This window comes from Lolium rigidum, chromosome 7 (genome assembly GCF_022539505.1).
Source record: "Lolium rigidum isolate FL_2022 chromosome 7, APGP_CSIRO_Lrig_0.1, whole genome shotgun sequence".
Classification (NCBI taxonomy): domain Eukaryota; kingdom Viridiplantae; phylum Streptophyta; class Magnoliopsida; order Poales; family Poaceae; genus Lolium; species Lolium rigidum.
In genome coordinates this window covers 142,299,247-142,324,000 of record NC_061514.1, presented here as the reverse complement: position 1 = coordinate 142,324,000, position 24,754 = coordinate 142,299,247, and the positions used below count along the sequence as shown (strand labels likewise).

At 48.1% G+C, this 24,754-nt stretch overlaps 1 long non-coding RNA gene across 1 annotated transcript; it reads right to left on the bottom strand.

Moving 5' to 3' along the window:
* Nucleotides 1-17,778: 17,778 nt before the first annotated feature.
* LOC124678931 lies at nucleotides 17,779-18,833 on the bottom strand. The gene is made up of 2 exons (XR_006994694.1): nucleotides 18,742-18,833; nucleotides 17,779-18,121 (listed from the first exon to the last, which is right to left on the bottom strand). It is a non-coding gene; the product is annotated as an uncharacterized LOC124678931 (long non-coding RNA).
* Between the last annotated feature and the right edge of the window lie 5,921 nt (nucleotides 18,834-24,754).

The window sequence follows — 24,754 nt, the reverse complement described above, 5'->3', positions numbered from 1 at the left end:
ATTTTCGTGCCCCGGTTCGTTAGTTGTCTTTTCCTCGCCCTTAGTTTTCCTCGTTTTCCCTCCTCTAGTTTGAAACACGCACAAGTGCTGGAACGGCTGGTAGCCGTCGGGTCGAGGCCTTGACCGTTAGTCTGACCGGGTGGGGCCGCACAGGGGCAGCTCCTCCCCGACCGTCTCGTGCCGACGGGTAGGGTCGGGAGACACGTCGGAGCAGCCATCCATCTATCGCCGACGTGTGGGCCGTTTTATTTCATGATTTTATACGCGGTGCTGCCAATGACAAATGGGCCCGCTCTATAGGGCTGCCGCAGCCAATGACCGATGGGGTCGTCTATTTTTCAGGAAAAGACATATATTGCCGCTCGTGGGGCTGCCGCAGCCAATGACCAGGTGGGGTCGTCTATTTATTTAGAGAAACTCATATATTGCCGCTCCGTGGGGCCTCCGCAGCCAATGACCAGTGGGGTCGTCTATTTTTCAGGAAAAGACATATATTGCCGCTCCGTGGGCTGCCGCAGCCAATGACCGGTGGGGTCGTCTATTTATTTAGAGAAAATCATATATTGCCGCTCCGTGGGGCCTCCGCAGCCAATGACCGGTGGGGTCGTCTATTTTTCAGGAAAAGACACATATTGTCGCTCCGTGTGGTTGCCGCAGCCAATGACCGAGTGGGATCGTCTACTTATTTAGAGAGAAAAAATCATATATTGCCGCTCTCGTGGGGCCTGCGCAGCCAATGACCGCGTGGGTCGTCTATTTTTCAGGAAAACTCACATATTGCCGCTCCGATATATGTCTTTAGAGAATATCATAGAGAGAAGCAACAAGTTCGCTAATTAATTATTCTTAAGCTAGACCGGAGAATCGCCGGCAGCTCGTTCCCCACCGTCGGACGGAGCAGCCATCGCCGACGCCTCGTCGCGCCGCCGGCTCGGCTCCCCGGCGGCGTCGGACGAACCGCGGCGCTGCACGTCAACCACGGCTCCAGCACTTGTTTCGTCCGCACGCATTGTACCCACCGCAGGAAAGTCCGCCGCAAGCAGCATCCGCCGCCCACGACGACCGGGATTTGTTCCGCGCACCAATTGGTATAGCTTGGTAAGACCTCCGCTTCTGCCTCCCCGCCCCTAATCGATTCGGTTCCCGTAATTTATTGGAGTTTGCGGTGTACGAAATAGTCCTCAATGTCCGGTCGTAGCGGGTACACCGGCGAGGGTGGGGATTCGATCATGTCGTGGCCACGTTCTACTTCTCCTACCTCGTCGGAAGTGCAGGTATCTAGCTTCAACTCTCTGTACTACCGTTGAATTTGAAGTTCCGCCATGGCCTGTTGGGGTGATTTCAGTTGTTCTTTTTTCCATTATTGTTACGATTAGCTGAGCAAGCCGATGATCCATGGTACATTGCATACCAAGATGAATCAACCCGAGTGGTGTAGCCGGAGGATGGATTTGGAGGAGAAGGTGGCCAATTTAGGTAATGAATTGGCCCGTAAAAACCCGATGATATTCGAGCTGAAGCGTATTGTGGAGGAAGAAAAGAAGAATTCAGAGCTTATTCGCAAGGAGAAGTTGAGAGTTGAGACAGATCTTGCCGTATTTGATCAAGTGGTAGAAAATCTAGAACATGAACTTAAAGTGATGGGAGAGGAGAAAAGTAGATTCATCTGTGCAGTTTTATTAGGTGTCATCCCTGTCCTAGCAGTTATGTGGTTCTGGTAGACGATTTAGTATAGAATTGTTATTCAGTAGATGGATCTAACCACTGTATTTTGTTGTGGCTCTAAGCACTGTATTTTGGTGTATAATTTCCTACTTGTGCTAAGTAATGCGCACGATAATTTTAGAATGCATGAACATTTTATAAAAGTGAAGGGATCCCAAAAGTGAAAGCATGTACCAGCCTCCGGATCAAATACATATCAATATCTTCCCAATCAAGTTGGGATAGAATTCAAATCATACATACGGATGTACATGGACACATCAAGAACGTGGAGAAGCTTTTTTTGAGACGGAGGTAGTAGTTCGAACAATTTTATCCCATTTGGAAATTGAAAAATACAAATTTATCATAATTTATCCCAATTTGCGGCGTCGAACACGGTCATCTCGCCCCATCAAACGTTGAAGCGATGTTATCGGCGATGGCTTCAATGTTCGTGGCATCGATGACCGAGTGTCGGAACCGCCGCTGTCTTGGTGTACTTCATCGGCGACGGATCTGCGGAGGGCTGGATCGGCGGCTTTGCAGCGCGGTTGTAGACGATGGCTTCAATCGTCTTGGCATCGATTCGCACTCTCGGCACCGGAAGTGAGACATCAACGAGCTCCGACATTGAAGGCTGGGTCCGCGCCGTCGAAGCGATGTTGTAGGCGATGGCTTCAATGTTCGTGGCATCGATGACCACTGTCGGCACGGCCGCCGTCTTGGTGTTCTTCATCATTCAACAGATCTGAGAATAGAATCCTCACCGGTTAGAGACAGAGAGAGACAGAGAGAGACATTTCAACTATTTCTGACGGTTAGATCCTCACCGGCACTCTTAGATCCACGGCGCACGCACGGTTAGATCCGCGCCGCCGCACGCCACCGCACGCACGGTTAGATCCGCGCCGCCGCACGCACGGTTAGATCCGCGCCGCCGCGACCGCCGTAGTAAGAGAGGAAATACGAGAGAGGAGGATGCGACTGGAATATGCGATCGCCGTGGTTGGTAGGTATGTGCTCTGCTCTTGTCTCCGTATGCGTCCATCGTGGTAGAGAGAGAGAGCAGAGCCGTCCGATCATAAATGATCGAACGGTGCAAGCGTTCGTTGAGATTTCAACTAACCAAGATCCGTGTGACATACATCTCGACCAATCGGAGATCAGCCGATGAGTACAAGTTAGGAAAACCGAGTAGAACTAAGAGGGGGAAAAGTGAGGAAATGTTTATCGGAAGGGCAAAACTGAGTATGACCGAGTAAAACAAGTGGGCCCGGAGGGGAAAACTGAGTAACACTAAGTAAAACAGGGGCACCCAAATAATAAACGGACTAAGGGAAATTGAAGCTTTTGGCATAAAAATTTTAAAATTGTGTTATTTGAACAATATATTACATTTTGGCCGACTAGATATTGTTTGCAACTCAAAGATACACAAGTGTGACGAATTTGGACTCATTTGGACAAAGTTTGTAAGCATAGTGGGTATTTGGGAGGTTTATTGAGCGAGAAAGCCCTGCATCTTCATATCTAGTAGCTCATGGACTAGGAAGTGGTTTTGAAGCTTTTGGCATAAAAACTTCATATCTCTATATTTCCTTTTCCATTATTATTTCTCTAGGTTGTAGGTAACATAACAAGGCTCCATGGGAAGGTTCCACCATGTTTTGAATTATTTTGAATTGAACCCTAAAACCCTAAAACCCTAAAACGATAAATGTGGCTTAAATGTGGCATACAAATTGTTCATACAAATTCAAATTGTTCAACACAAAGGGATCCCCAATACAAAGGGAACCACAATACAAATTGTTCATACAAATTCAAATTGTTCAACACAAAGGCATCCCCAATACAAATTGTTCAACACAAAGGGGTCCCCAATACAAAGGGAACCACAATACAAATTGTTCATACAAATTCAAATTAGTTGTTCGAATAAAATCTTTCTCTTGCTCCTGGTGTGACTCGCCGGGGCCACCACCTTACTCCGGGTAACCCTACCAGGGATATTACCGGTGTCTACCTTCCTTTTGCCCTCTTTCTTGTTCTTCTTCTTCTGCAAAGCTTGTGCTTTTTCTTCTGCCATGTACTCTTCGAAGTTAGCTTCTATCATGGCCTTACTACTTTCGAGGCATTCTCGACTATAATGTTCCCTCTCCTCTAGACTCATCGGTTGAAGCCATTCTACATCCATCAGTTCCCTCTGCTCTCGATCCATCGGTTCAATCTCCTCATGTTCAATTGCTGCTTCAATCTCCTCTCGCATTTGCTCGCTTCAATCTCCTCATGTTGAACTGTCGCTTCAATCTCCTCTCGCATTTGCTTGCTTCAATCTCCTCATGTTGAACTCGTCGCTTCAATCTCCTCTCGCATTTGCTTGCTTCAATCTCCTCATGTTGAACTGTCGCTTCAATCTCCTCTCGCATTTGCTCGCTTCAATCACCTCATGTTGAACTCGCTGCTTCAATCTCAAGTTGAATTGCTGCTTCATTCTCCTCTCGCATTTTCTCGCTCCCGCCTGATCTTCCATTCCAAAAGATGGGTCAACTCCATTTTTACAAAGCCTAGCAATGTGTCCGAGGATTCCACAACATTTGCACTTACGTTTTCGAATCGGTGCACCACCCTCTCGCACTAGCTCGATCCTATTCTTCCTCGGCCTACCTGCCGGTCTAGTCAATATCGGAGAGTACGAGTTTGAAGCCCGGATCGACTTTCATCCATTGGTCTTTTCCCAACAAGGTAGGAACATTCATAGCATATGCAGCCCTAAATTTGGCAACAGAGAAATACTCTGACACATACTGATCAACTTCACCATCTTCACCCCCTATAACACTCATGAAAAACAATGCGTGTATGCAGGGTATCCCACGGATCTGCCATACCCTACAATGGCATGTCCTATCAACCAAACTCACTCGGATACCTCCATCGCATGTTTTCTTTGTCGATGTAGGTTACCTCAGCCTCCATTCCTTTTCGACGCATTGCATCCTCAATTGTTTTGCCCCGGCATGCAAAGACTTAATCAAAGATGGGAGCATGAGATGGCCAACATAATTTGTGGATGCAATTCTTTGACGCAGATCGATCTTTATCATGATCATCCGCCTAATCTTATCAAATATTTGCCACAAGCATAAGCCCTTTCAATGACTTGACCTTTGAATTGAAACTCTCCGCAAGGTTACTTGTTACATAGTCTACCTTGCAAATTTCATTGAATTGGCTTCTTGACCACACCCTACCATGATGTTCATCCAATTACTCCTTCACCCCAGGTTTTTGTTTATACAACACATCCAAATGAAACAGATGCTTCCTAGAGCTGCATGTGTATGAAGCTGGCCATAGGTTGTCAGTAAAAACTTTACCCTTGAATTTCTTTGTAAAATTCAGTACCAAGTGTCGCATACATTCCCTATGCTCCACTCCAGGAAATACTGCTTCTACCGCAGTCTCCAAACCTTTGCAAGCGTCTGTGTGGATAACAAGTCCTGGTGGATGACCTATAAGGTCGCGCAAATTCTGCAGAAACCAAGTCCAACTTTCCTGTGACTCAACCTCCAAAACCCCATAAGCAACAGGGAACATCCAATTATGTCCATCAACCGCAAGTAGCAGCAACTAGATGTCCTTTAAACCTGCCATGAAGAGCTGATGCATCCACGGCCAAATAAGGCCTCGCAACCGTCCAAAAAGCCTTTCCAAGCACGCTTTGAAACAAACAAAAGCCCTTCTAAAACATTCCTTGTGCATTACCTTCCCGCTTTTCAATTTGTAGGGAACTCGTATGCTTGTCTATCGCTACAACACTTGCTGGACTAGCCATCTCCACTTCAGCTTTGAAAGTGTAAAGCAACCGAAAGCTTTCATTCCATGGACCATTGATCTTTTCAAGAGCCATTTCCTTTGCATAGAACATCCTCATGTAAGGTACTTCCATTTTATACTTCTCAACCACCTTTTTACGAGTGCTTGTTGGACCAAGTGAAGGATTTTCTCTCAGCCAATCTAGGATTACATCCGCTAACCACCTAGTCTTCGCTAGCTTTGTTTTCAGCTCTGGCTCTCCCCTAGAGGTGGACACCTATGGATCTCCTTATTCTTCTTTATCTGAAACATAATGATAAGGGATGTCAGTAATAGATAACAAATTTTACACCGTGATCTAAATACACAACCGGTTGGCATAGTACTCGAACCAAGCCGCTTCGCGCATTGTGGATGCATGCAGCCTAAACTTACACCTTAGGTATGGGCATTTAATTGTGAACCTACCCGGCTCACTTTTAATAACCTCAAAATTATTCTTAGTGAGAATGTGATATGTAGTAATTGCATTACGGCAGTCCATCATCGTTTGAAACACGGTGCCTTCTACAAGCTGGGGATTCTCCCTGTTCCACTCAATTGTTGGCAAGTCTTCACCTTCGTAATCGGCTAAAACGAGGCTGTCATCATTCTCATTCTTCTCTTCATCATCAGTGTCATCAAATCTGGCACCAAAAGCCATATCTTCCATGTATTGATCCTCCATTGCCCGCTTATCGCATCGATCTACCAATTCAGGAAACATCAACTCATCCTCATCATCTTGAGGAGGCTGGACCTCAATGTCTGCATCGTCCTCCACATCGACCGTACGAACGATCTGGCTACCACTAGCACTGGGGACAGATGGTGCTGCTGTGGACCTACAAGGAGCGCCACGGCGCACACTATTAGCGAGCAGGCAGCGAGTAGAGAGACATGATGCCCGACCACCCGATGATGCCCCGACACTCGGATGATGCCTGGACCCTGTCCACATGGATACGAATTTTACCGAACCGGCAAGAAGCATTCAAAGCAAAAAAGAAATCCCAGATCGTCTTCGGAAATTAGTGGAACAAATCTTCCCTCCGAGCTGTTGAAATATTCGAAATGAACTGCATCGAGAGAGCTCCAGGTGTAGTTATCGTAGATGTTAGCTTTGAAATCCGTTAACGAGATGGTGGTTGCAACCACCGCAGGGAAGTTAAACCCAGTCTTACAGCGTTTAGAATCATGCGTAAAGCTAGAATCCAGCCTAACCACCAGCCGAAAAGCCAGCGATGGATCCATCCTATTCGAAAAGCAACGCCGTTAGTTGAGCAACAACGATTGGCGCTCAAAAAGTGCCTACTCGTTAATTCACATGGGATAGGCAGACGATGCTTACCCAGATGGAATCCATGCGTTAGATCCCTCCGATTCCCAATCTTCTCCACGGCTGGCGGGAATAGTCGGCACACCAGACAGAATTACAAAGAGGACAGGGGTAGATCCAGATCTAGTGGAGGCGGAGCCCCGGGGTGGTGGTGGGGGCGGGGCCGGCTCGGCGGCGGACGACGCCATAAGGTAGGTGGGCAGGATGGCGTGGCGGCGGAGGGGCGGTGTGTGAGCTCCTCCGGCCTCGGACGGAGGGAAAGCTTTGGGTCAGCTCTTCCGATCAATAGTCAACACATTTCGAAAGCAACGGTCAAGTCAAAACCACCGCGGCTCCCTAGCCGTCACCGGTAACGGAAAGCCTCTGAACAGACGGCAACCCTCCCGTCCGAGCCTCTGAAAGGGGTTTCAAACTAGATGGAGGGGAAAACTGAGGAAAAGTTAAGAGGCTGGGGAAAACTGAGTACAACTAACGAACCAGGGGCACGAAACTAGAAATCCCTTTTTACTAAGTGGTTTGGCATTTATAAATCCATAAATCATTTCCACAGGAATCATTTGATCCAAATCTAATGGATCACATCAAACCCACCTCACTTAATTTATTGGACTGGTATTTTCTTTCGGATGCATTTGATCTCAGTCCGATGAGCATGTGTAGTCATCCCCTCTCTCTATATTGTTAGAGTATCAACTCTGTATAGTTTGTTAGGCAAGTGTAGATAGCAATCTCCTCAACCGATCATGTATATCTCTTGGTTTGGTAGGATTAGATTGTATCCTTGTGTACCAAGGCACCGTACTCGGGCCTATATATTAACATGAGCTGAACGCCCCAACGTGTGGCGAATTCCCTCAATCTCTCTCTTGTTTACATGGTATCAGACGACTAGCTTCAAAACGATCTCAAGCCTAAACCCTAGCCCACCCGCCTCCCTCCCCAGCCGTCGCCCTCCACTACTTCCATGGGCGACACCAGCGCCGCCCCCTCCACGGCTACGACGGGCGCCCTCACCTCGGGCATGGCCGGCACCCTCGCCCTCGGCACCGCCCCCGCTCTCGTCGACCTGACGGCGCCGTCCTCATCCAACTTGGCGATGGGCGTGGCCAGCGTCAAAACGCACGTGCCCGTCGTCCTCGACCTCGCCAAGTCCAACTACGCCAAGTGGCGCATGCTGATCTCCGTCCTCCTCGGAAAGTATGAGCTCACCCCACATGTTACTGTGCAGACTCCTGTCGCCGATCGCACCCCTACATGGGTTCGCGAGGACTTCATCGTCCGCTCGTGGCTCTACGGCTGACATGGGTATACCCTTTGGTACCCATTATTGGTATACCTGGATCGGCTCGGCCCGATATGGAGAAGGCCCAACAAGGCAACCCGAAGCGCTGTGGACCCGATAACATTACTGGAATTCGGATCATGGTAAGTCCTTAAGCGGCACGTGACGAATTACGCCAGGTCCCGAGATCATGTCCAGGGACGTGATCTTGAAGTAGGTTCTTGCGGGATTGCCACAAGAGCAGTTAACTGGTACCTGATCCGTCAGATGAACCAGCCCCATTTACCATTATCCCTGAACAACATAGATAGCAACGGCCTGGAGTCAATAAAACGAGGGGCTGCGCCCAGAAATATAGTCAAGTTCGTTATTGAGTAGTACAACTTGAGTCTATGCCCAGGTGCAAGCACCTGCCCATAGGCTCGGGGCTACTCTTATCGAGAGTATTGTTCACCCTCCCGATAAGATACAAGAAAGAGGAAAAATTGTGGTGTCGATTAAAAGCAAGTTGAGCCTACACCCAAGTGCAAACACTTGGCTGTAGCCTCGGGGCTACTCCCATCGGGAGCGCTGGCCGCGCACCCGATAGAAAAATAACTTCGACAGCATCTATGACAATCAAGGTTTGTAGACTCAACTCGATTCTACGACTCGAGTGGAGCCTACTCCCATCGGGAGCACATGGATTTCATCAAGTCCTCCAGAAATATAGTTAAGTTTCTTCATCGAGTAGTACAACTTGATTCTATGCCTAAATTCAAGCACTTACCCATAGACTCGGGGGCTACTCCCATCGGGAGCGCTGTCGCGCACCCGATAGAAAAATAATTTCAAGAATCGTCGACATCATCTACGCTACACATGATCTACGACATGGACCTCGCCTTGTATTTTCTTCGACTTTGGAGATGATTATGCTTGGAGTCTCTACGCAAGTCTTCGACTTCCCTAGACACTCGGGGCTATCGACATGGGTATACCCTTCGGGTACCCATTATTGGTATACCTGGATCGGCTCGGCCCAATATGGAGAAGGCCCAACAAGGCAACCCGAAGAAGTAGTCGACCAGGACTCTTGTAAAACCCTAGGCTGGTTGCATATATAAAGCTAGCCAGGGCACCCGAAATAAGGAGGACAATAGATAGATAACATAGCTCCGCCTACGGCGGCACCCTGTAAACACATCTATGATCATATACTGGATTGCTAGCAGCACGTAGGGATCCTCCACCAAGGGGACCCGAAGCTGGGTACGTCGTGTGCCTAATCTCGTCCCCGGAATCTCCATCGTCGCTCTCTCCCGAAACTCAAGTCTACAATACGTAGGCACTGGCGAGGTGATCCCTCGTCAACGGCTCCATCAGCGAGGAGATCCTCGACATCATCATGGCGGAGAACCAGACCGCCTTCGACGCCTACGTGCTCATCCGCAACCTCTTCCTCGACAATCAGATGACCCGCGCCGTCCACCTTGAGGCCGAGTTCCGCGCTCTCGTCCAGGGCGACCTCTCCGTCACCGCCTACTGCCACCGCCTGAAGGCGCTCTCCGACGCCCTTCGCGATGTCGGCCAACCCGTCACCGACCAGACGTTGGTGCTCACCTGCCTCCGCGGCCTCAACCCGCGCTTCTCCGACCTCACCAGCCTGGTGACCATGCAGACGCCACTGCCGTCGTTCCTGCAGACGCGCTCCATGCTGCTCCTGCGCGAGACGCAGCTCCACCACGCCACGCCCGTCAACCAGCAGACGGCCCTCTACGGCGCCGCCAACATCGGCAACGGCGGCACTGGCTACGGCCAGGGCAACGGCAATGGTGGCCGTAACCGTGGCCGGCGGGGCAACCGCGGCAACGGCAACAACCCCAGTGGCAACGGCAACAACCCCAGCGGGGGTCCTCGCCCTCCTGTCGGGCCTTGGGTCTACTTCAACCCTACCACCGGCGCTATGCAGCCTGTGCAGCCTACCTGGCGCCCCGCAGCTCCCCCTAGCGGCCAGGGGCTCCTTAGCCCGCGCCCCTCTGCACCGCCGGCTCCGCCATCTCATCGCACACAGACGTGGGTGCCGCTGGGCCAGCAGGCCTACACCACCATGATGGCTCCCTTGCACGGTCAGGCCTTCGGGACTAACCAGCCTCCCCTGGTCCCGTCTACTACGGCGCCCCTGCAACCACCAACGACGGCGCGCCGGCTTGGGACTGCTCTGCGCTCATGGCGGCCCTGAACAACGCCGCCTCCTCGTCATCGTCCCCTGCTGCTGCTGGTGAATGGGTCATGGACTCGGGTGCCACCTCCCACATGGCCTCCAACCCCGGTATACTCCCCTCCCAAACCCTACCCTTCCAACCCTCTCATGTCACCGTCGGCAACGGTGTCTCCCTGCCTATCTCCCGCACCAGCCACACCTCCCTCCCTCTCCCACCTTATACCTTTTCTCTTAAACATGTTCTTATCGTCCCACACATTATCAAAAACCTGTTATCTGTTCGTCAATTCACCATAGATAATCTTGTCTCTATTGAGTTTGACCCGTTTGGTTTTTCTATTAAGGACCTTCGCACCAGGCGCGTGATAGCTCGATGCAATAGCACCGGTCCACTCTACACCGTCCCCGCTGCATCACCGCCTTCCAGCCTCGGCCTCGTCGCCTCCACCAGCCATGAGCTTTGGCGTCGACGTCTAGGGCATCCGGGTCGTGACACCATGTCACATTTATCTAGCAAATTTTCCCTTCAATGTAATAATGCAACACCTCCTGTGTGCCATGCGTGTCAGCTCGGCAAGCATGTTCGCCTGCCATTCTCTAGGTCTAAAACTTTTTGCACCATGCCGTTTCGTTAATTCATTGTGATTTGTGGACTTCTCCCGTTCTTAGTGTCTCTGGCATTAAATACTACCTTGTCATTGTTGATGAATATTCTCATTTTATGTGGATGTTTCCCCTGCGCCACAAATCCGACACCGCCACCACTATTCTCAACTTCATCGCCTATGCCCAAACCCAATTCAACCTTCCCGTAGTTGCCATGCAAGCCGACAACGGAACCGAGTTCATCAACTCCACGATCACCACCTTCTTCTCCAGCCACGGCATCCACCTACGCCTCTCCTGCCCCTACACATCCCAGCAAAACGGCAAGGCCGAGCGCGCTCTCCGCACCCTCAACAACATCACCCGAACCCTCCTCTTCCAAGCTCATATGCCAGCCTCATACTAGGCCAAAGCCCTTTCCGCTGCCACTCACCTCATCAACCTTCGCCCCTCCCAGTCCATCGACTTCTGCGTCCCTTATGAGCGCCTCTACCGCTCTCCAGCCGACTACAGCAACCTTCGTGTCTTCGGATGCCTCTGTTACCCCAACCTATCTGCCACCGCCCCTCACAAGCTCTCCCCGCGCTCCACAGCTTGTGTTTTCCTCGGGTACCCCTCCTCTCATCGCGGCTATCGCTGCCTAGACATGACCACCCGCCGTGTCATCACTTCTCGTCACGTCGTGTTCGACGAGTGCACCTTTCCGTTTGCTGCCAGTCCACCCACACCACTTACGCCTCCCTCCGACTCCCTCGACTTCCTCCTCGACCTCGCAGCAACCGACTCCCTTCCACCTGTGCCTCCTCCCGCACCGCGCGCCGCGATCTCACTCGGGGCAGCTCCTTTCGCTGCTCCCAACTCTCCCGTGTCGCGCGAGCCTGCCAAGGCAGACTTCTCACCCGCGGCTTCCTCCCCCGCTGCCTCACCTACCCCTGCCGCCCCTACGCCAGACCCCTCGCCCACAGCAGCACCTCCTTCTGCCGCAACACCACCTCTCCCTCTAGCCGACAATACCCACCCCATGACCACCCGTGCCAAACGTGGTATCCACATTCCCCCCCCCCCCGTGAGCGCCTAAACCTCTCCGCCATCGAGTCAGCCATCTCTCCCATTCCCAAAACCTACCGCACCGCTCTCCATGACCCTCACTGGCGCGCAGCTATGACTGACGAATTTGACGCCCTCATGCAGAACCGTACATGGACTCTTGTTCCATGCCCGGCTGGTGCTAATGTTGTTTTAGGAAAATGGCTGTTCAAACACAAGTTTGGCTCTGATGGTGGTCTCGCTCGCTACAAGGCAAGATGGGTTGTCCGTGGATTCTCGCAGCAGCTCGGTGTCGACTTTGATGAGACTTTTAGTCCCATCGTCAAGCCGGCCACTATCAGGATCGTCCTCAGCATCGCAACCTCTCGCGCGTGGCCCGTACACCAGCTGGACGTCAAGAATGCCTTCCTCCATGGCAATCTTGACGAGGAGGTATATTGTGTTCAACCCCCCGGCTTCATCGACCCGGCTCATCCTCACCACGTTTGTCGGCTTCACAAGTCACTATACGGCCTCAAGCAGGCCCCTCGCGCATGGTACCAGCGGTTCGCTCACTACGCCCACCGAGTCGGCTTCGTCGCCTCGCAGTCGGATGTGTCCCTCTTCGTTCTCCGCCAGGGCACCGAGGTGGCCTATCTCCTGCTGTACATCGACGACATCATCCTTACTGCATCGACATCGCGGCTACTCTAGCACATACCGGGCTCCTTCACCGCGAGTTCTCCATGACGGACCTCGGGGATCTCTCCTACTTCCTAGGGGTCTCCGTCACGCGATCCTCCACCGGCATGCATCTCTCCCAGCGCCAGTACGCCCTCGACCTACTGCAGCGCGCCGGGATGCTCGACTGCAACCCTTGTGTCACTCCTATTGACACTCGTTGCAAGCTCTCCGCTGATGATGGTCCCCTCCTTGCTGACCCGACGGAGTACCGCAGCTTTGCCGGGGCCCTGCAGTATCTGACGCTCACCCGCCCGGATATTGCTCATGCGGTGCAGCAGGTCTGCCTCTACATGCATGCGCCGCGCGAGCCACATCTCCTCCTCGTCAAGCGGATACTTCGCTACATCCGTGGGTCTCTCGACTATGGTCTTCAGCTTCACGCGACGCCCTCCACCACTCTCACTGCCTACTCCGATGCCGATTGGGCAGGTTGCCCCGACACTCGCCGATCTACATCTGGTTACTGCATTTACCTTGGTGACAACCTCGTGTCATGGTCATCTAAGCGGCAAGCCACTGTTTCTCGCTCTAGCGCTGAGGCGGAATACAGGGCTGTCGCTCACGTCGTCGCCGAGTGTTGCTGGACGCGCCAGCTACTCCAGGAGCTTCATCAACCCCTCCGCGCCGCTAATATTGTCTTCTGTGACAATGTCAGTGCGGTCTACATGGCCTCGAACCCTGTTCAGCACAGCCGTACGAAGCATATCGATATTGACATCCACTTTGTCCGGGAGAAGGTGTCTCTCGGCCAGATATGGGTTCTTCATGTGCCCTCCTCGCAGCAGTTCGCGGACATTATGACCAAAGGGCTTCCCTCGCAGCTCTTCTTGGACTTTCGGTACAGTTTGTGTGTTCGTTCGCCCGACGCACAAACTGCGGGGGATGTTAGAGTATCAACTCTGTATAGTTTGTTAGGCAAGTGTAGATAGCAATCTCCTCAACCGATCATGTATATCTCTTGGTTTGGTAGGATTAGATTGCATCCTTGTGTACCAAGGCACCGTACTCGGGCCTATATATTAACATGAGCTGAACGCCCCAACTTGTGGCGAATTCCCTCAATCTCTCTCTTGTTTACATATATATATCTCTATATCTCTCTGCTTAGTCATTGACATATTTTGGATGGTTTTGCAATAAGATTATCACAAGTTCTTATTTGGATAATTTTGAGTTTCACATAAAGCTTAAGAAAGAAATTAGATGCAATTTAATCCAAAAACATCACAAAAGTGCGAACCTTATGCTAAGATGATCATGACAAGATAGATATTCCTCAAAAAAAAATTATATTCCTCAAAAAAAAAATCATGACAAGATAGTTGGAAGGAATCTCGACAGGACTCCAAAAAATTGTACACAAGAAAATATAAGGGTTAATATAAAATTCACATCGTGTAGCTGTCTCAAAGGAGGTTTTGCATGAAACAATTTAAATACTTGTAAAAGTATAATTTTTGGAAAATAGGGGGAAGACAATATCTTGTGATCCCATATATAAGGGGTACTCAGTGCAAAAATCTCCCACAAGTTGTGGGACCAGGAAATGGGATATATAGGCAGTATTTCCCTTGCTTCTTTATGAAAAGGGGCTAATTCGAAACCAATAGCCTCCGAGACACAAGTGGAGATACTTTACCAGTACACCAGACGGTCCCTTCTCTTGTGTATCCCATAGATTTTTTAAAAGAATGTCATTTGCTCAGAAACTAGGTTTTTGGTTACTTAAATCAAAACCTTTCAATAAAATATTGTTTAGTACAAGTTTTAGGGTGATTGGCATTTTTAATAACCGTTCATCTGCCCCGATCTAACGGTGATAATTAGACGGAACCAAATTGACGGAACCGGAACCGCGGGACCGGAACCAAAATTTGTAGGACCGAAACCTCAAATATAATTTACCAACATTATAAAAAACAAACGTCCATTTGAATGGCCGAAGCATCTGATTAGTGTACACAAATCTTAAAGCAACGAATAATTCATCATATTTACACATATCTTAAATCTGCCGACCAAAAAAACCACCTCATATCAGTACGATCCGCTCGTCTCTCTCACAGCCGCTCAGTCTCTCTCACTCTCTCCACAGCTGCGACGCAGGTGAAGGTGAGGGGACGGCAACGGAGTCCCGGCGGTCCCCGCGACGGAAGGGATGGCGAGGGGACGGCGGCGGCGGGTCTCTCCCGGCCATCTAATGGAGGGGAGGGGAAGGGGACGGACCAGCCTGCCCCGGCGATCCCCGCGACGCAGGTGACGGTGAGGGGACGGCGACGGAGTCCCGGCGATCCCCGTGACGGAGGGGACGGCGGCGGCGGGTCTCTCCCGGCCATCTAATGGAGGGGAGGGGAAGGGGACGGGAGGGGAAGGGGACGGACCGGCCTGCCCCGGCGATCCCCGCGAGGCAGGGGAGGAGATGGTGGCCATCCGACGGAGGGGAGGGGAAGGCGAAGGGACCGGCCTGTCCCAGAGATCCCCGCGATGGAGGGAGGTGAAGGCGACGAAGGGGATGGGACGGTGGGAAGCGCTTGTCGCCGCGGCTGGGGAGGGGAGGAGCAGCGGCAGCGACGTTTGTAGAGGCCGGAGAGGGGAGGAGCGGCGGCTGCGGCGTGTAACGTGACCGGCGAGAAGAGAAGCGGTGGCGGCGGCGGGTGGCTGTCGGCCGACGGAGCTAGGGGAGGAAGGAGTGGGCGGCGGCCGATTCGGCGCAACTTCACATGCCCGGTAAGGCATCGATCATTGCCAAATGCCTGGTGACCTTAGTATAGCCTACTTCTGATGCCCTGTGCTTATCAGTATTTGATGTATCTCCAATATTTGATTTATCTTCAGCGTTTCTTCTGATGCCCTGTGCTTATCAGGATACAGAAGGTATGATTGTTCTGATATCGTTAGCTACATGGGTGGTGTGAACTGTGGCAAAACAACAATGACAAAAATCTGAATGCACTTAAGAAGCATAATCTTGTAAGGTTGTCCTCCTCCGATAGTTCTTTTCCCTGTTCTTGAAATTTTCAATTTTGGACTAATATTCTCTGATGCTTCTGTTACTGAACTTTTGTAATTCTGTTTCTAGGTCCAGGCCACTGGTGAGGACTTTTCTGTTGAGCCATCTGATGAGAGGAGGCCGTTCAACTACACATTTTTACAGTATGTAAGACGGCAGGTGCATGTGTTTGATCTAAGGTAATGTATAGCTGTGATAAAAATGCCTTCTAATGATGTTGGAACTTGTTCATTTGGCGTTTGTGAATAGTGATATAGTCAACCTGCGTGAAATAATCCGTCATTTCATTTCCGTCCCATGACAATGTATTTCAACGTGTAAGCCCCACAGGAGTAGCTGCAATGTAAAGTAAAATTTCGGTAATCTTGTGCAGGTGAGTAATAACTTAGCAAGCATCACATACCCGGGAGTGGTGTTTTGGAACATGGGAGCATATGCTCCCTATATTTTGAAATGCATCTTACACATATTTTAAATTTCAAAAAAATTGAAACAAAAAATTTGCACGTACATCTTCACGTGCTACGCGCTCACAAAGTCGTTTCATAAAAAATGAACTTATCATGTGACGTGTGTAAAAAAGACAAAATTCAGTGCTGAAAACAATGCTTTTCACAGGATAAGTTTTCTCTTTTTTACACAGGCCACAAAAAAAATTATTTTTTCGTGAAACTTGACATATACACATATATTATGGAGATGAACATGTAGAATTTTTTGTCAAAAATTTTCCACACTTCAAAATATGTTTTGTTGGTAGAGGGAGCATACGCACCCGGGAGCCGAATTGAATTTCCGCACATACCCATCCTTCTGTTGTGGTATGTTAGTATAGCATATGGTTTTCCACTGGGCAATATTGATCTGCTTAGACGTTGTTACCCAGCCAGTGTTCACGGCTTCGTTAATGCACGACTGAATGGACAACACCTGGTTTACAAATAGTTGTGTTAGTAATTTAGAAGTTCACGTGCCATGCGGTATATTGCCAATCTCGTGTTGTATCATTTTTTGCATGCATTATTTTTATATTAACTTTAATACTTTACTATGCTTTTCGCCAGGATGGTGATGATGGGTCGAATGATGAAGCCCATTTTGGTGCCTGCCTCGATGTTGGTCAGAGTGGAAAGGACGAAGATAGATCATCGCCATGAACGAATATTATGTGTGCTTTTCATTTAAAATGATGAAGCTCCTTTTGGGTCGAATTATAGTGTGCTTACCATGAACGAATACCGGTTGTCGTTGATGATTTTGTGTTTTTTAAATTATGATATTTTGGTTCTAGATTATAAATGAATTATTTTTGTAATGTCCGAAAGTCTTTTTGGCTTTCGGTTAGGTGCCACTTTGGCCATTAGAAGAGCAAATTTGCTCCTCTAAAGGTTTTTTGCCTTTGGGTTACAGATGCTCTTATGTGAAGAAAAGACTCGAATAGTTAATTTATTTTGCATGAAATAGTCAATTTATTTCACTACTGAAGTTACTTGCACTATGAGTAGTCTAACAATATTTCATCGGAAGTGCCACCACCTATTGATGCATTTATAAGAGTATAAGCATTTGCAAAAGTAAAAGGTAGTACTGGCATAGCCAAAAATGCGATTGAAGAAAACAACTCCTCCTTGATTCATACTTATGTGTTAAGAGTGCAAGTAATATCTGCTAATTGATATGCTGAACAACCATCCTAGATCCTGGTTTCAGCAACAGGTCCATGATCACCAGCTACGTCAGAAAGAGGAGAAACAATCCCAGATTCGCAAATATAAACTAGTCCCCCCGCAGGGCCGTAGCATGTTAATGAGACAGGAGAAGGTTTATGCTCCATCTGATCCGCTAAAGGCTATCCTTCTAGACATAGGTGCAGTCCGGCTAACACCCCTCATTGACATCACCGTAGCATCGTTCCCATATAGTATCAATAACTCTAGATTAGAAAAAAAAAATTATAAGCCTTCTGCATCGCAAGAGAGCTCTCTCCAGTAAAGAACGTCTCATCAGCAAAGAGGAAAGGGGAAAAAGCAGTACAAAACAAGGCTGGCAAATGACTACTACATGAGGTAGTGCCATCTGTGCGGCATTCTATCGTCCAAAACCCAGAGTTGCCCGTGGCCAGATGCCCAGATATTCAGCTGCCTCAATCACGAATCACGACTACTGCGACTTATCTTCCTCGATCTGTGCTATGAAACATCCTCCTCGCTGCTTCTTGATCGACTACTACACGCATTGTACCTGTCAGTGGACTTGCTGCCTGGAGGACTCTTGCTGGCGCCTGCATCAGTAAATTCTGAATGCCAAGCAGAACATCCAGGCTCCACACTTTCACGCCGTTCAGATCTGTGTTTGTTAGAACATAGCAAAATTCAGTAACATCACCAACATGCAAATTTAGGATACAGCAGCAGATCAAAGTTCAGGACGTCTTCAATAAAGTGAAACCAACTGAGTGGATCATCCCCTCTTGCCTCAAGACTGAATTCTGGGAGAATTACATCAAAGAACATGCATTCTCTCACGGGTCCAGGAGTAGCCAGCATGTCAACTTGTCAAGTAAAACTTTTAAAGAGAAACAGGAATCTTTTAACACTTGGACGAAAACTTACAAAAGAATTAAATCAATCATTATTTCTACCTATGGTTTTTCATTGTACAGCACAAAAATACCCCAAAACACAACCAGATAGGAGCAGCAAGACATAAACGTTATAAATGTTTCACAAAGTATGATCTAGCAGTATTTAGACGATAATAGATAGGAGCAGCAAGACATAAACGTTATGAACACACACGGACTGCCCTGAACCTGCAATTGGGCACAGCAGACTAAACCTATCAGCCAAACTCCACAGAACTGAAATATAAGAGCGCTGAAATTATTCATAGGTTTCTCTTTGGCCACAAAATAGCACTGCAATTTTGCAACAGCCGTCGGTTCTTGCAGTTGTCAAGCATCTCACCTCAGGGATTTGCTGGAGAAGGGCGAGAACGAAGTGGGTCCTCCCTCCCCATTGCAAGAAAGCAAGAAACAGCGAGGTGGGCACAAATGAACCCTTTGAAATTTTTACAATGAACAAGCTGGTAAATATGTTCAAGCAAACACAAAACAAATTTATAAGTGATGAACTAGCCAAAGTTCATAGCTATAATGGTACCAGTCAAACAAAGCATCCGAGGCCATACACTTGCCATAAATATATAACTAGCCCTACCAGCAATATTGTATCTAGTGGTGAACATGTAATAGCATGCCCTTTGCAATGTGATTATAAAATAAACAAATTATTTTTCTATAGTTTGTTCACTGAATATTGTCCGCATCCTTCGTGATTAAGCTAACAAGCAGTATTGGATAGAGAGAAACCTTGCTATGTGTAAAGATAAGTCAGAGATGTGAAAAATTAAACCTCACGGGTACTAAAATGTTTTATTTGAGCCTTGACATGAACTCACAGAGTATCATTAGACATCACGACATCTCTACAGCAAGATTCGGCTGGGGAAATCCATGGTAGGGGAACATTACATGCCTAAGTATATCAAGACCATGGAGCTGTTGATTGAGAAGCTTGCAGGGGAGGACGACGATGGTGACCAGCTGGAGCTGTTATAGCATTGACTGGTGTACAGAATAATTGTTGTACAGATTGTGGAAACAAAAGTTAGTGTTTCGGTTTGCTAGTACCTTAGATCTGATTTTTTTACGGTTTGCCATAGCAATAAAGAAGTTGTACAATCTCTAGTTGACTCTGTACTGTTTTTCTGTTCTCATTTCCCTTTGACAATCATCACAGATCAGCTCAAAGAGCAGAAGCTTGGTGATGGTTTCACTAATTCAGCAGTGTTGTTGTTCTTAGCTGTGCATATTAATCTCCAAGTTAGGTTTGCTAACCCATTATACTTGTATAAAATAGACCAACTGTTTGAAAAGAAACATTCAATACTGAAGTCCTAAGGCTGTATCAGATTCTTAAACCATGAGATCCATATTGCTCATCATCTGTGCGCAATTTCATATTGTTTACTTTCTAACTGAATCTCCATGCAACGAAAAGAAAAATAAATATGATGATACTTTGTCTGCAAATCTTAGTGTTGTACTTAATACTGTGGTTCCACAGTGAAGAACAAGCAATGTGCTGGTACTAATGTAGTATTATTTTTTATGAATCAGAGCTTACCGACGTCAAGCGATTGATAGTTGGATGCTCCCGACGATTCCAGCGACGCTCCGGCCGATTCCCGCTAGGCGATCCCCGCGATGGAGGAAGGGGCGGCGGCGGCGGCTCTCGGCTGCGGCGGACAAGACGGGGCCCCGCGACGGGAGCAGGGGGTGGCGGCTCGCGGCAGAGGAGAGGGGGTGTCGACGGAGAGGCCGGGGATGTGAGTCCCGCGACGCGGGGAGGGGCGGCGGCTCGCGGTGGCGCGTCGCGGATGCGACGGAGAGGCCGGGGCCGTCAGTCCACGCGTCGGGGCGAGGGGTGGCGGCGGAGGCTGCGGGGCGGCGGCGGCGGCGGCTGCGGGGCGGCGACGGCTGCGGGGCGGCGGCGGCGGCGGCTGCGGGGCGGCGACGGCTGCGGGGCGGCGGCGGCAGTCGCTCGTGGGATGAACTCTGTTTGATTTGGCTCGTGAGATTTAGTTTCTATCAGCTTTTGGTTTCATACGATTTAATGAGTTGAAGTCTAAAATGTCCGTTCACAATTATCGTAGCATCATAGAAGTTACAAGAAAATTATTACTGATTTAATCAACGGTCATAAAAAATTAGATTAGACGGAACCACGATTTGATTAGACGGAACCAAAGTTCCGTGTCAATCACCGTAAAAGAGCTCATTGTTTAGATAATTAGATTTAGTTATTTTCTTATCAAGACAGGATCACAAAGAGCATATTGATTGTATTGATTCACAATCTTGTTCAACAGATCTAAGAGCATATGTCAAAGTAAGAGTTTTTGTTACCCGCAAAAAAAAAAGTAAGAGTTTTTGTTGACTCCAAATTTTATCTTATTGAAGCTAAGCAATCATACTTCAAAACTGAAGGACGTGGCAAGTAAAAGGAATTCTTATGAAAAATCCTAATAAATGGAAACCTACGAATCTAATGACCTTCGTAGGGGAAAAAATACTTTGGATCCATATCCTCCGAAAATCTTATGAAATTCTTTGAATCAAAGAGCTGTAATTGTGTTTGCAGGAGGTGTATGGTAAGGCAAAAGAACCCATAGTATCTCATCTTTACACATGGCTGGACGAGACAAGAAGTGGAAGCAGGCATCAAGATGCTTGGAACTCTTCGTCCAAACTGTGCTATGTAGCTGGCCACCACTGAACTTGATCTCTCCATTGTTCAACAACTTGAGGTAACTGAAGGAAATGACCCATGTTCTCGTCGTCTCGATCGACCTGTGTCCATTTTAGATGAGTCGAGAGATAGCATCCGATCGTGCCACTTTATCCAATCCGAGGGCCACTACGTACAGAACCAACAGAGCGACAACACATCGATCGATCCACACAGAGATCACGAGATCCGTCTACGGATCTAGCTACCCCTTGATGTGATATAGTCATGTTCATGCAAGACGCCTCGAAAACATTTAACGGTGGTGTTCTAGGCCGGTCCCGTCACTTCCACTCTCCAGCTGAATCATGTTCAGTTGGCTACACACGTACGGCAGCTTCACGGCCTCACCCAATGCATGCGGCGCATGTAGATGGACAAGGATGGAACGGAGGAAGAGTATGCGGTGGTGAGGTGTACTTTCATTTGGTAAGAGCGGCAACACATCGGTCGACCCACGCAGAAATCACCAGATCCGTCGACGGATCTAGCTACCCCGTGATGTGATCTACTCATGTTCACTTCCACTCTCGAGCTGAATCCATGCATGCGGTGTTGGATTGGCTACACGGCCTCATCCTTTTGTAGTGGCAAGAGCATGCCGCACCGTCCCGGGTGTAACGTGCAATGGCTAACCCGCATGTGGATGGACAAGAATGGAGGTGTAGTTCCATTTGGTCACATGCAAGCATTGCCAGGAAAGGTCCGGCCCGGAGCAGTGGAGGGTCGCAGGCCGGCGGAGAGGACGGCCACACCAAAGACCAAACCAGGCAAGTGATGAAGACGTGCATCGCATCCATGAGTCACTGCTTATGATGCAACCACTGACACCGACAGGCGCTCCGATGTGTACTTGGCTCGATCCGTGGGCGGTGGCTCTCGCGATCAACCAAGATCCGCCTTTCGTAAGGTCGCAGAGATCGACGAGCAGGTTGCAGGCAATGGAGGTAGCGTGGAATTCCAGCTCAAAGGTGACGCCAACTGTTACTCTGTCGGGCTACCAGTTGCTAATGTATGTGGCCTCGCGGACGGCGATGTATAGTGGAGGAAATGATAGGCTGCCGAGGTAGTATATGGGGTTTGGTGAGAGATTCTTGGTGGAGAGAAATGGAGATTGCACTTTTTCCATTTGCCTGCTTCGGAGAGGAAGATATGCTACAGTAGCGCCACTGGCCATCGGTGGAAATCGAACCGGCAAGACCAGCAGCTAGATTTAGCGGCTGGCTAGCTAGGTGACGAATGACGGACGATGGAGCGAGGTGCCGTCCATGTCCAGATTCCTGTGCCTCGGCCATCGACGTTGCTGAATCCTAACACGGGAGAAGTGACGCCATTGACGCTCTCAAGGAAGGATACTGTCATTATTCGCCTCCCGGTTGCTGCGCTTTGCGATGCCTTTGGTACGGTTGGGCTTGGGAGTTTTCTTGAACGATCCGATTGAAATAATAAACTATCCCGAATACAGGTTCTAATGAAATGAAAAGCACATAGATAACAAAGATCATTCATAGAACTAATAATCTGGCTGTGTGAATTAATTGATGTAGAGAGGCCAGGGTTATATCCCCCATTTAGAAAGAAAAAAATTGTATCAAAAAGACTCCTGGAGCGGTTTTTTCTACTCCTTCTTTATGCATCGTTCTTCTACAATTTGAGTGAAAAAAACACACAAGATCAAAGCTGTATAAGATGGACTAAGCTCAAAGGTTTTATTTAAATAGTTGTTTGAGTCACGTACCACATTAGGTGAGAACTTAGGGTTGCCGAACCTGTTATTTATATGCGACACCTCCTACAAAGCATACTAAGGAAACTTTAATTCATCCTTTAGTATCGCGGAAGAAGTTTGTGAGCACAAAAGAACAAAAAAAATAACATGAGAACTATGTACTAGCCAAATCACACTTGACACCTCCAGATTGGAATTTTGAACTTTCTCTAGACACCTAGGTTCTTTTTAAGCACATGTGGAGTTCTTCTTTCCATACTCCCTTCATTCAAAATAAATTGAAGTTAACGTTTTTTTTCTACATCAAACTGCTCCAAGTTTGACCGAGCTTGTAAAAATATATGCTAATATCTCTAACGTCAATTATATATAGTGCAAAAATATATTTTATTATAAATGTGATGAAACAAAATCAATGATTTAGATGTCAATATTATTTTTCTATCACGACAAACACACCGGAACAAGGATGGAATTAAATTACATTATACAAATGGATTCCGAGCGCCTCCGTCTAACAACGTCATATCAACCACCAAATAAGAGTGGAAGCAACGTACAAGATGGAAGGGGCAGTTTTGTCTTCCTGATTAGGTTATTTTTTAAGCACATCTGGATTTCTTCTTTCCCTATTCCCTTCATTCAAAATTAATTGAAGTTCGAACTCTTTTCTAAATCAAACTACTCTAATCAAACTGTGGAATTTGCCCTATTTGCAAACAAACCCAAGAGACGGCGGCGCATCTCTTCTCAACATGCCGTCTTACCAAAAAGGCTTTGGGAGATGGTCAAGGATTGGCTTGGCATCACCTCCATATCAACAGCCGAGTGTACGGATGATATTGCTCTTCAAACATGATGAGAGAATGTCGAGCAAAAAAGTCCCAAACTGGAAAGCCTTAGCATCTCTAACCATGCTTGTAAGTTGGAAAATTTGGAACGAGCGAAATGCAAGAGTTTTCCGCAGCAAGTCTGCTCCATCTTTGGTCCTTCTCAACAACATTAAGACCGAGGTGAAGCTTTGGGTGTACCCCGGGGTTAAATGCTGGAGCTATGTAATATCGGGAGAGTAGTCCTCATGTATGCTCTTTTTTTTGTCTTATCAAGACTCCTCTATTTAATTAATGAAATGAGGCAAATCTTTTGCCTCCCTTTCAAAAAGAAAAGGTTTGACCGAGCTTGTAAAAATATATGCTACTACAGAAAGTATATTTTATAACGATTGATATGAAACTACAAGTCGATGTTTTTTCTATAAGCTTGATCAAACTCAAATTAATTTGAACTTTAATTTGGACTGTAGGGATTATGTTTATGTGTCTCTGCGTCCCTACTGCGCTCTGTCGGGGTGGTCCAGTGGATGGATGGCCTTTATCCAAAGAGAGACCTAGCACGGGCCGAGCAGCCATGTCAATGAGGAGCAAAGCAAACCTCCAAGTTCTGATCGAAATCTGAACGGAAGTCCACTAAATTAGTGGCAGTTTTTTTTTTGTAAAAGCTGGGATATTATAAGACTTAACAAAAATTTACAGAAAGCAGATTGGACTAGCCAAACATCTCTCGGAGAACAAGCAGCACGAGGCCTAACCAAACATCTAAAACTGAAGGCAGTATCCTGAATCCCGAGAGCAAGACTAGCTTGAAAATGAGCCTTGTGGATATATGAATTATCTTCTGAGGACTGCTGTCCGAGATGGTTGTTGTGGGCTGATCTCCAAATGCCTGCAGCCTGGGCAGCAAGGACATTCTGGGCTGCCCCCGCTTCGGCCTGGTGAGGGAAGAAACTCGCTATAGCTGAGGAAAATCTACTTCCTCGTCGTAAAATAGTTTACCCAGATGGCCAAATGAAGTGGCTAACCTCTTCGAGCCCCTAACAACCTGCCCTACTCTAAGCGCCAA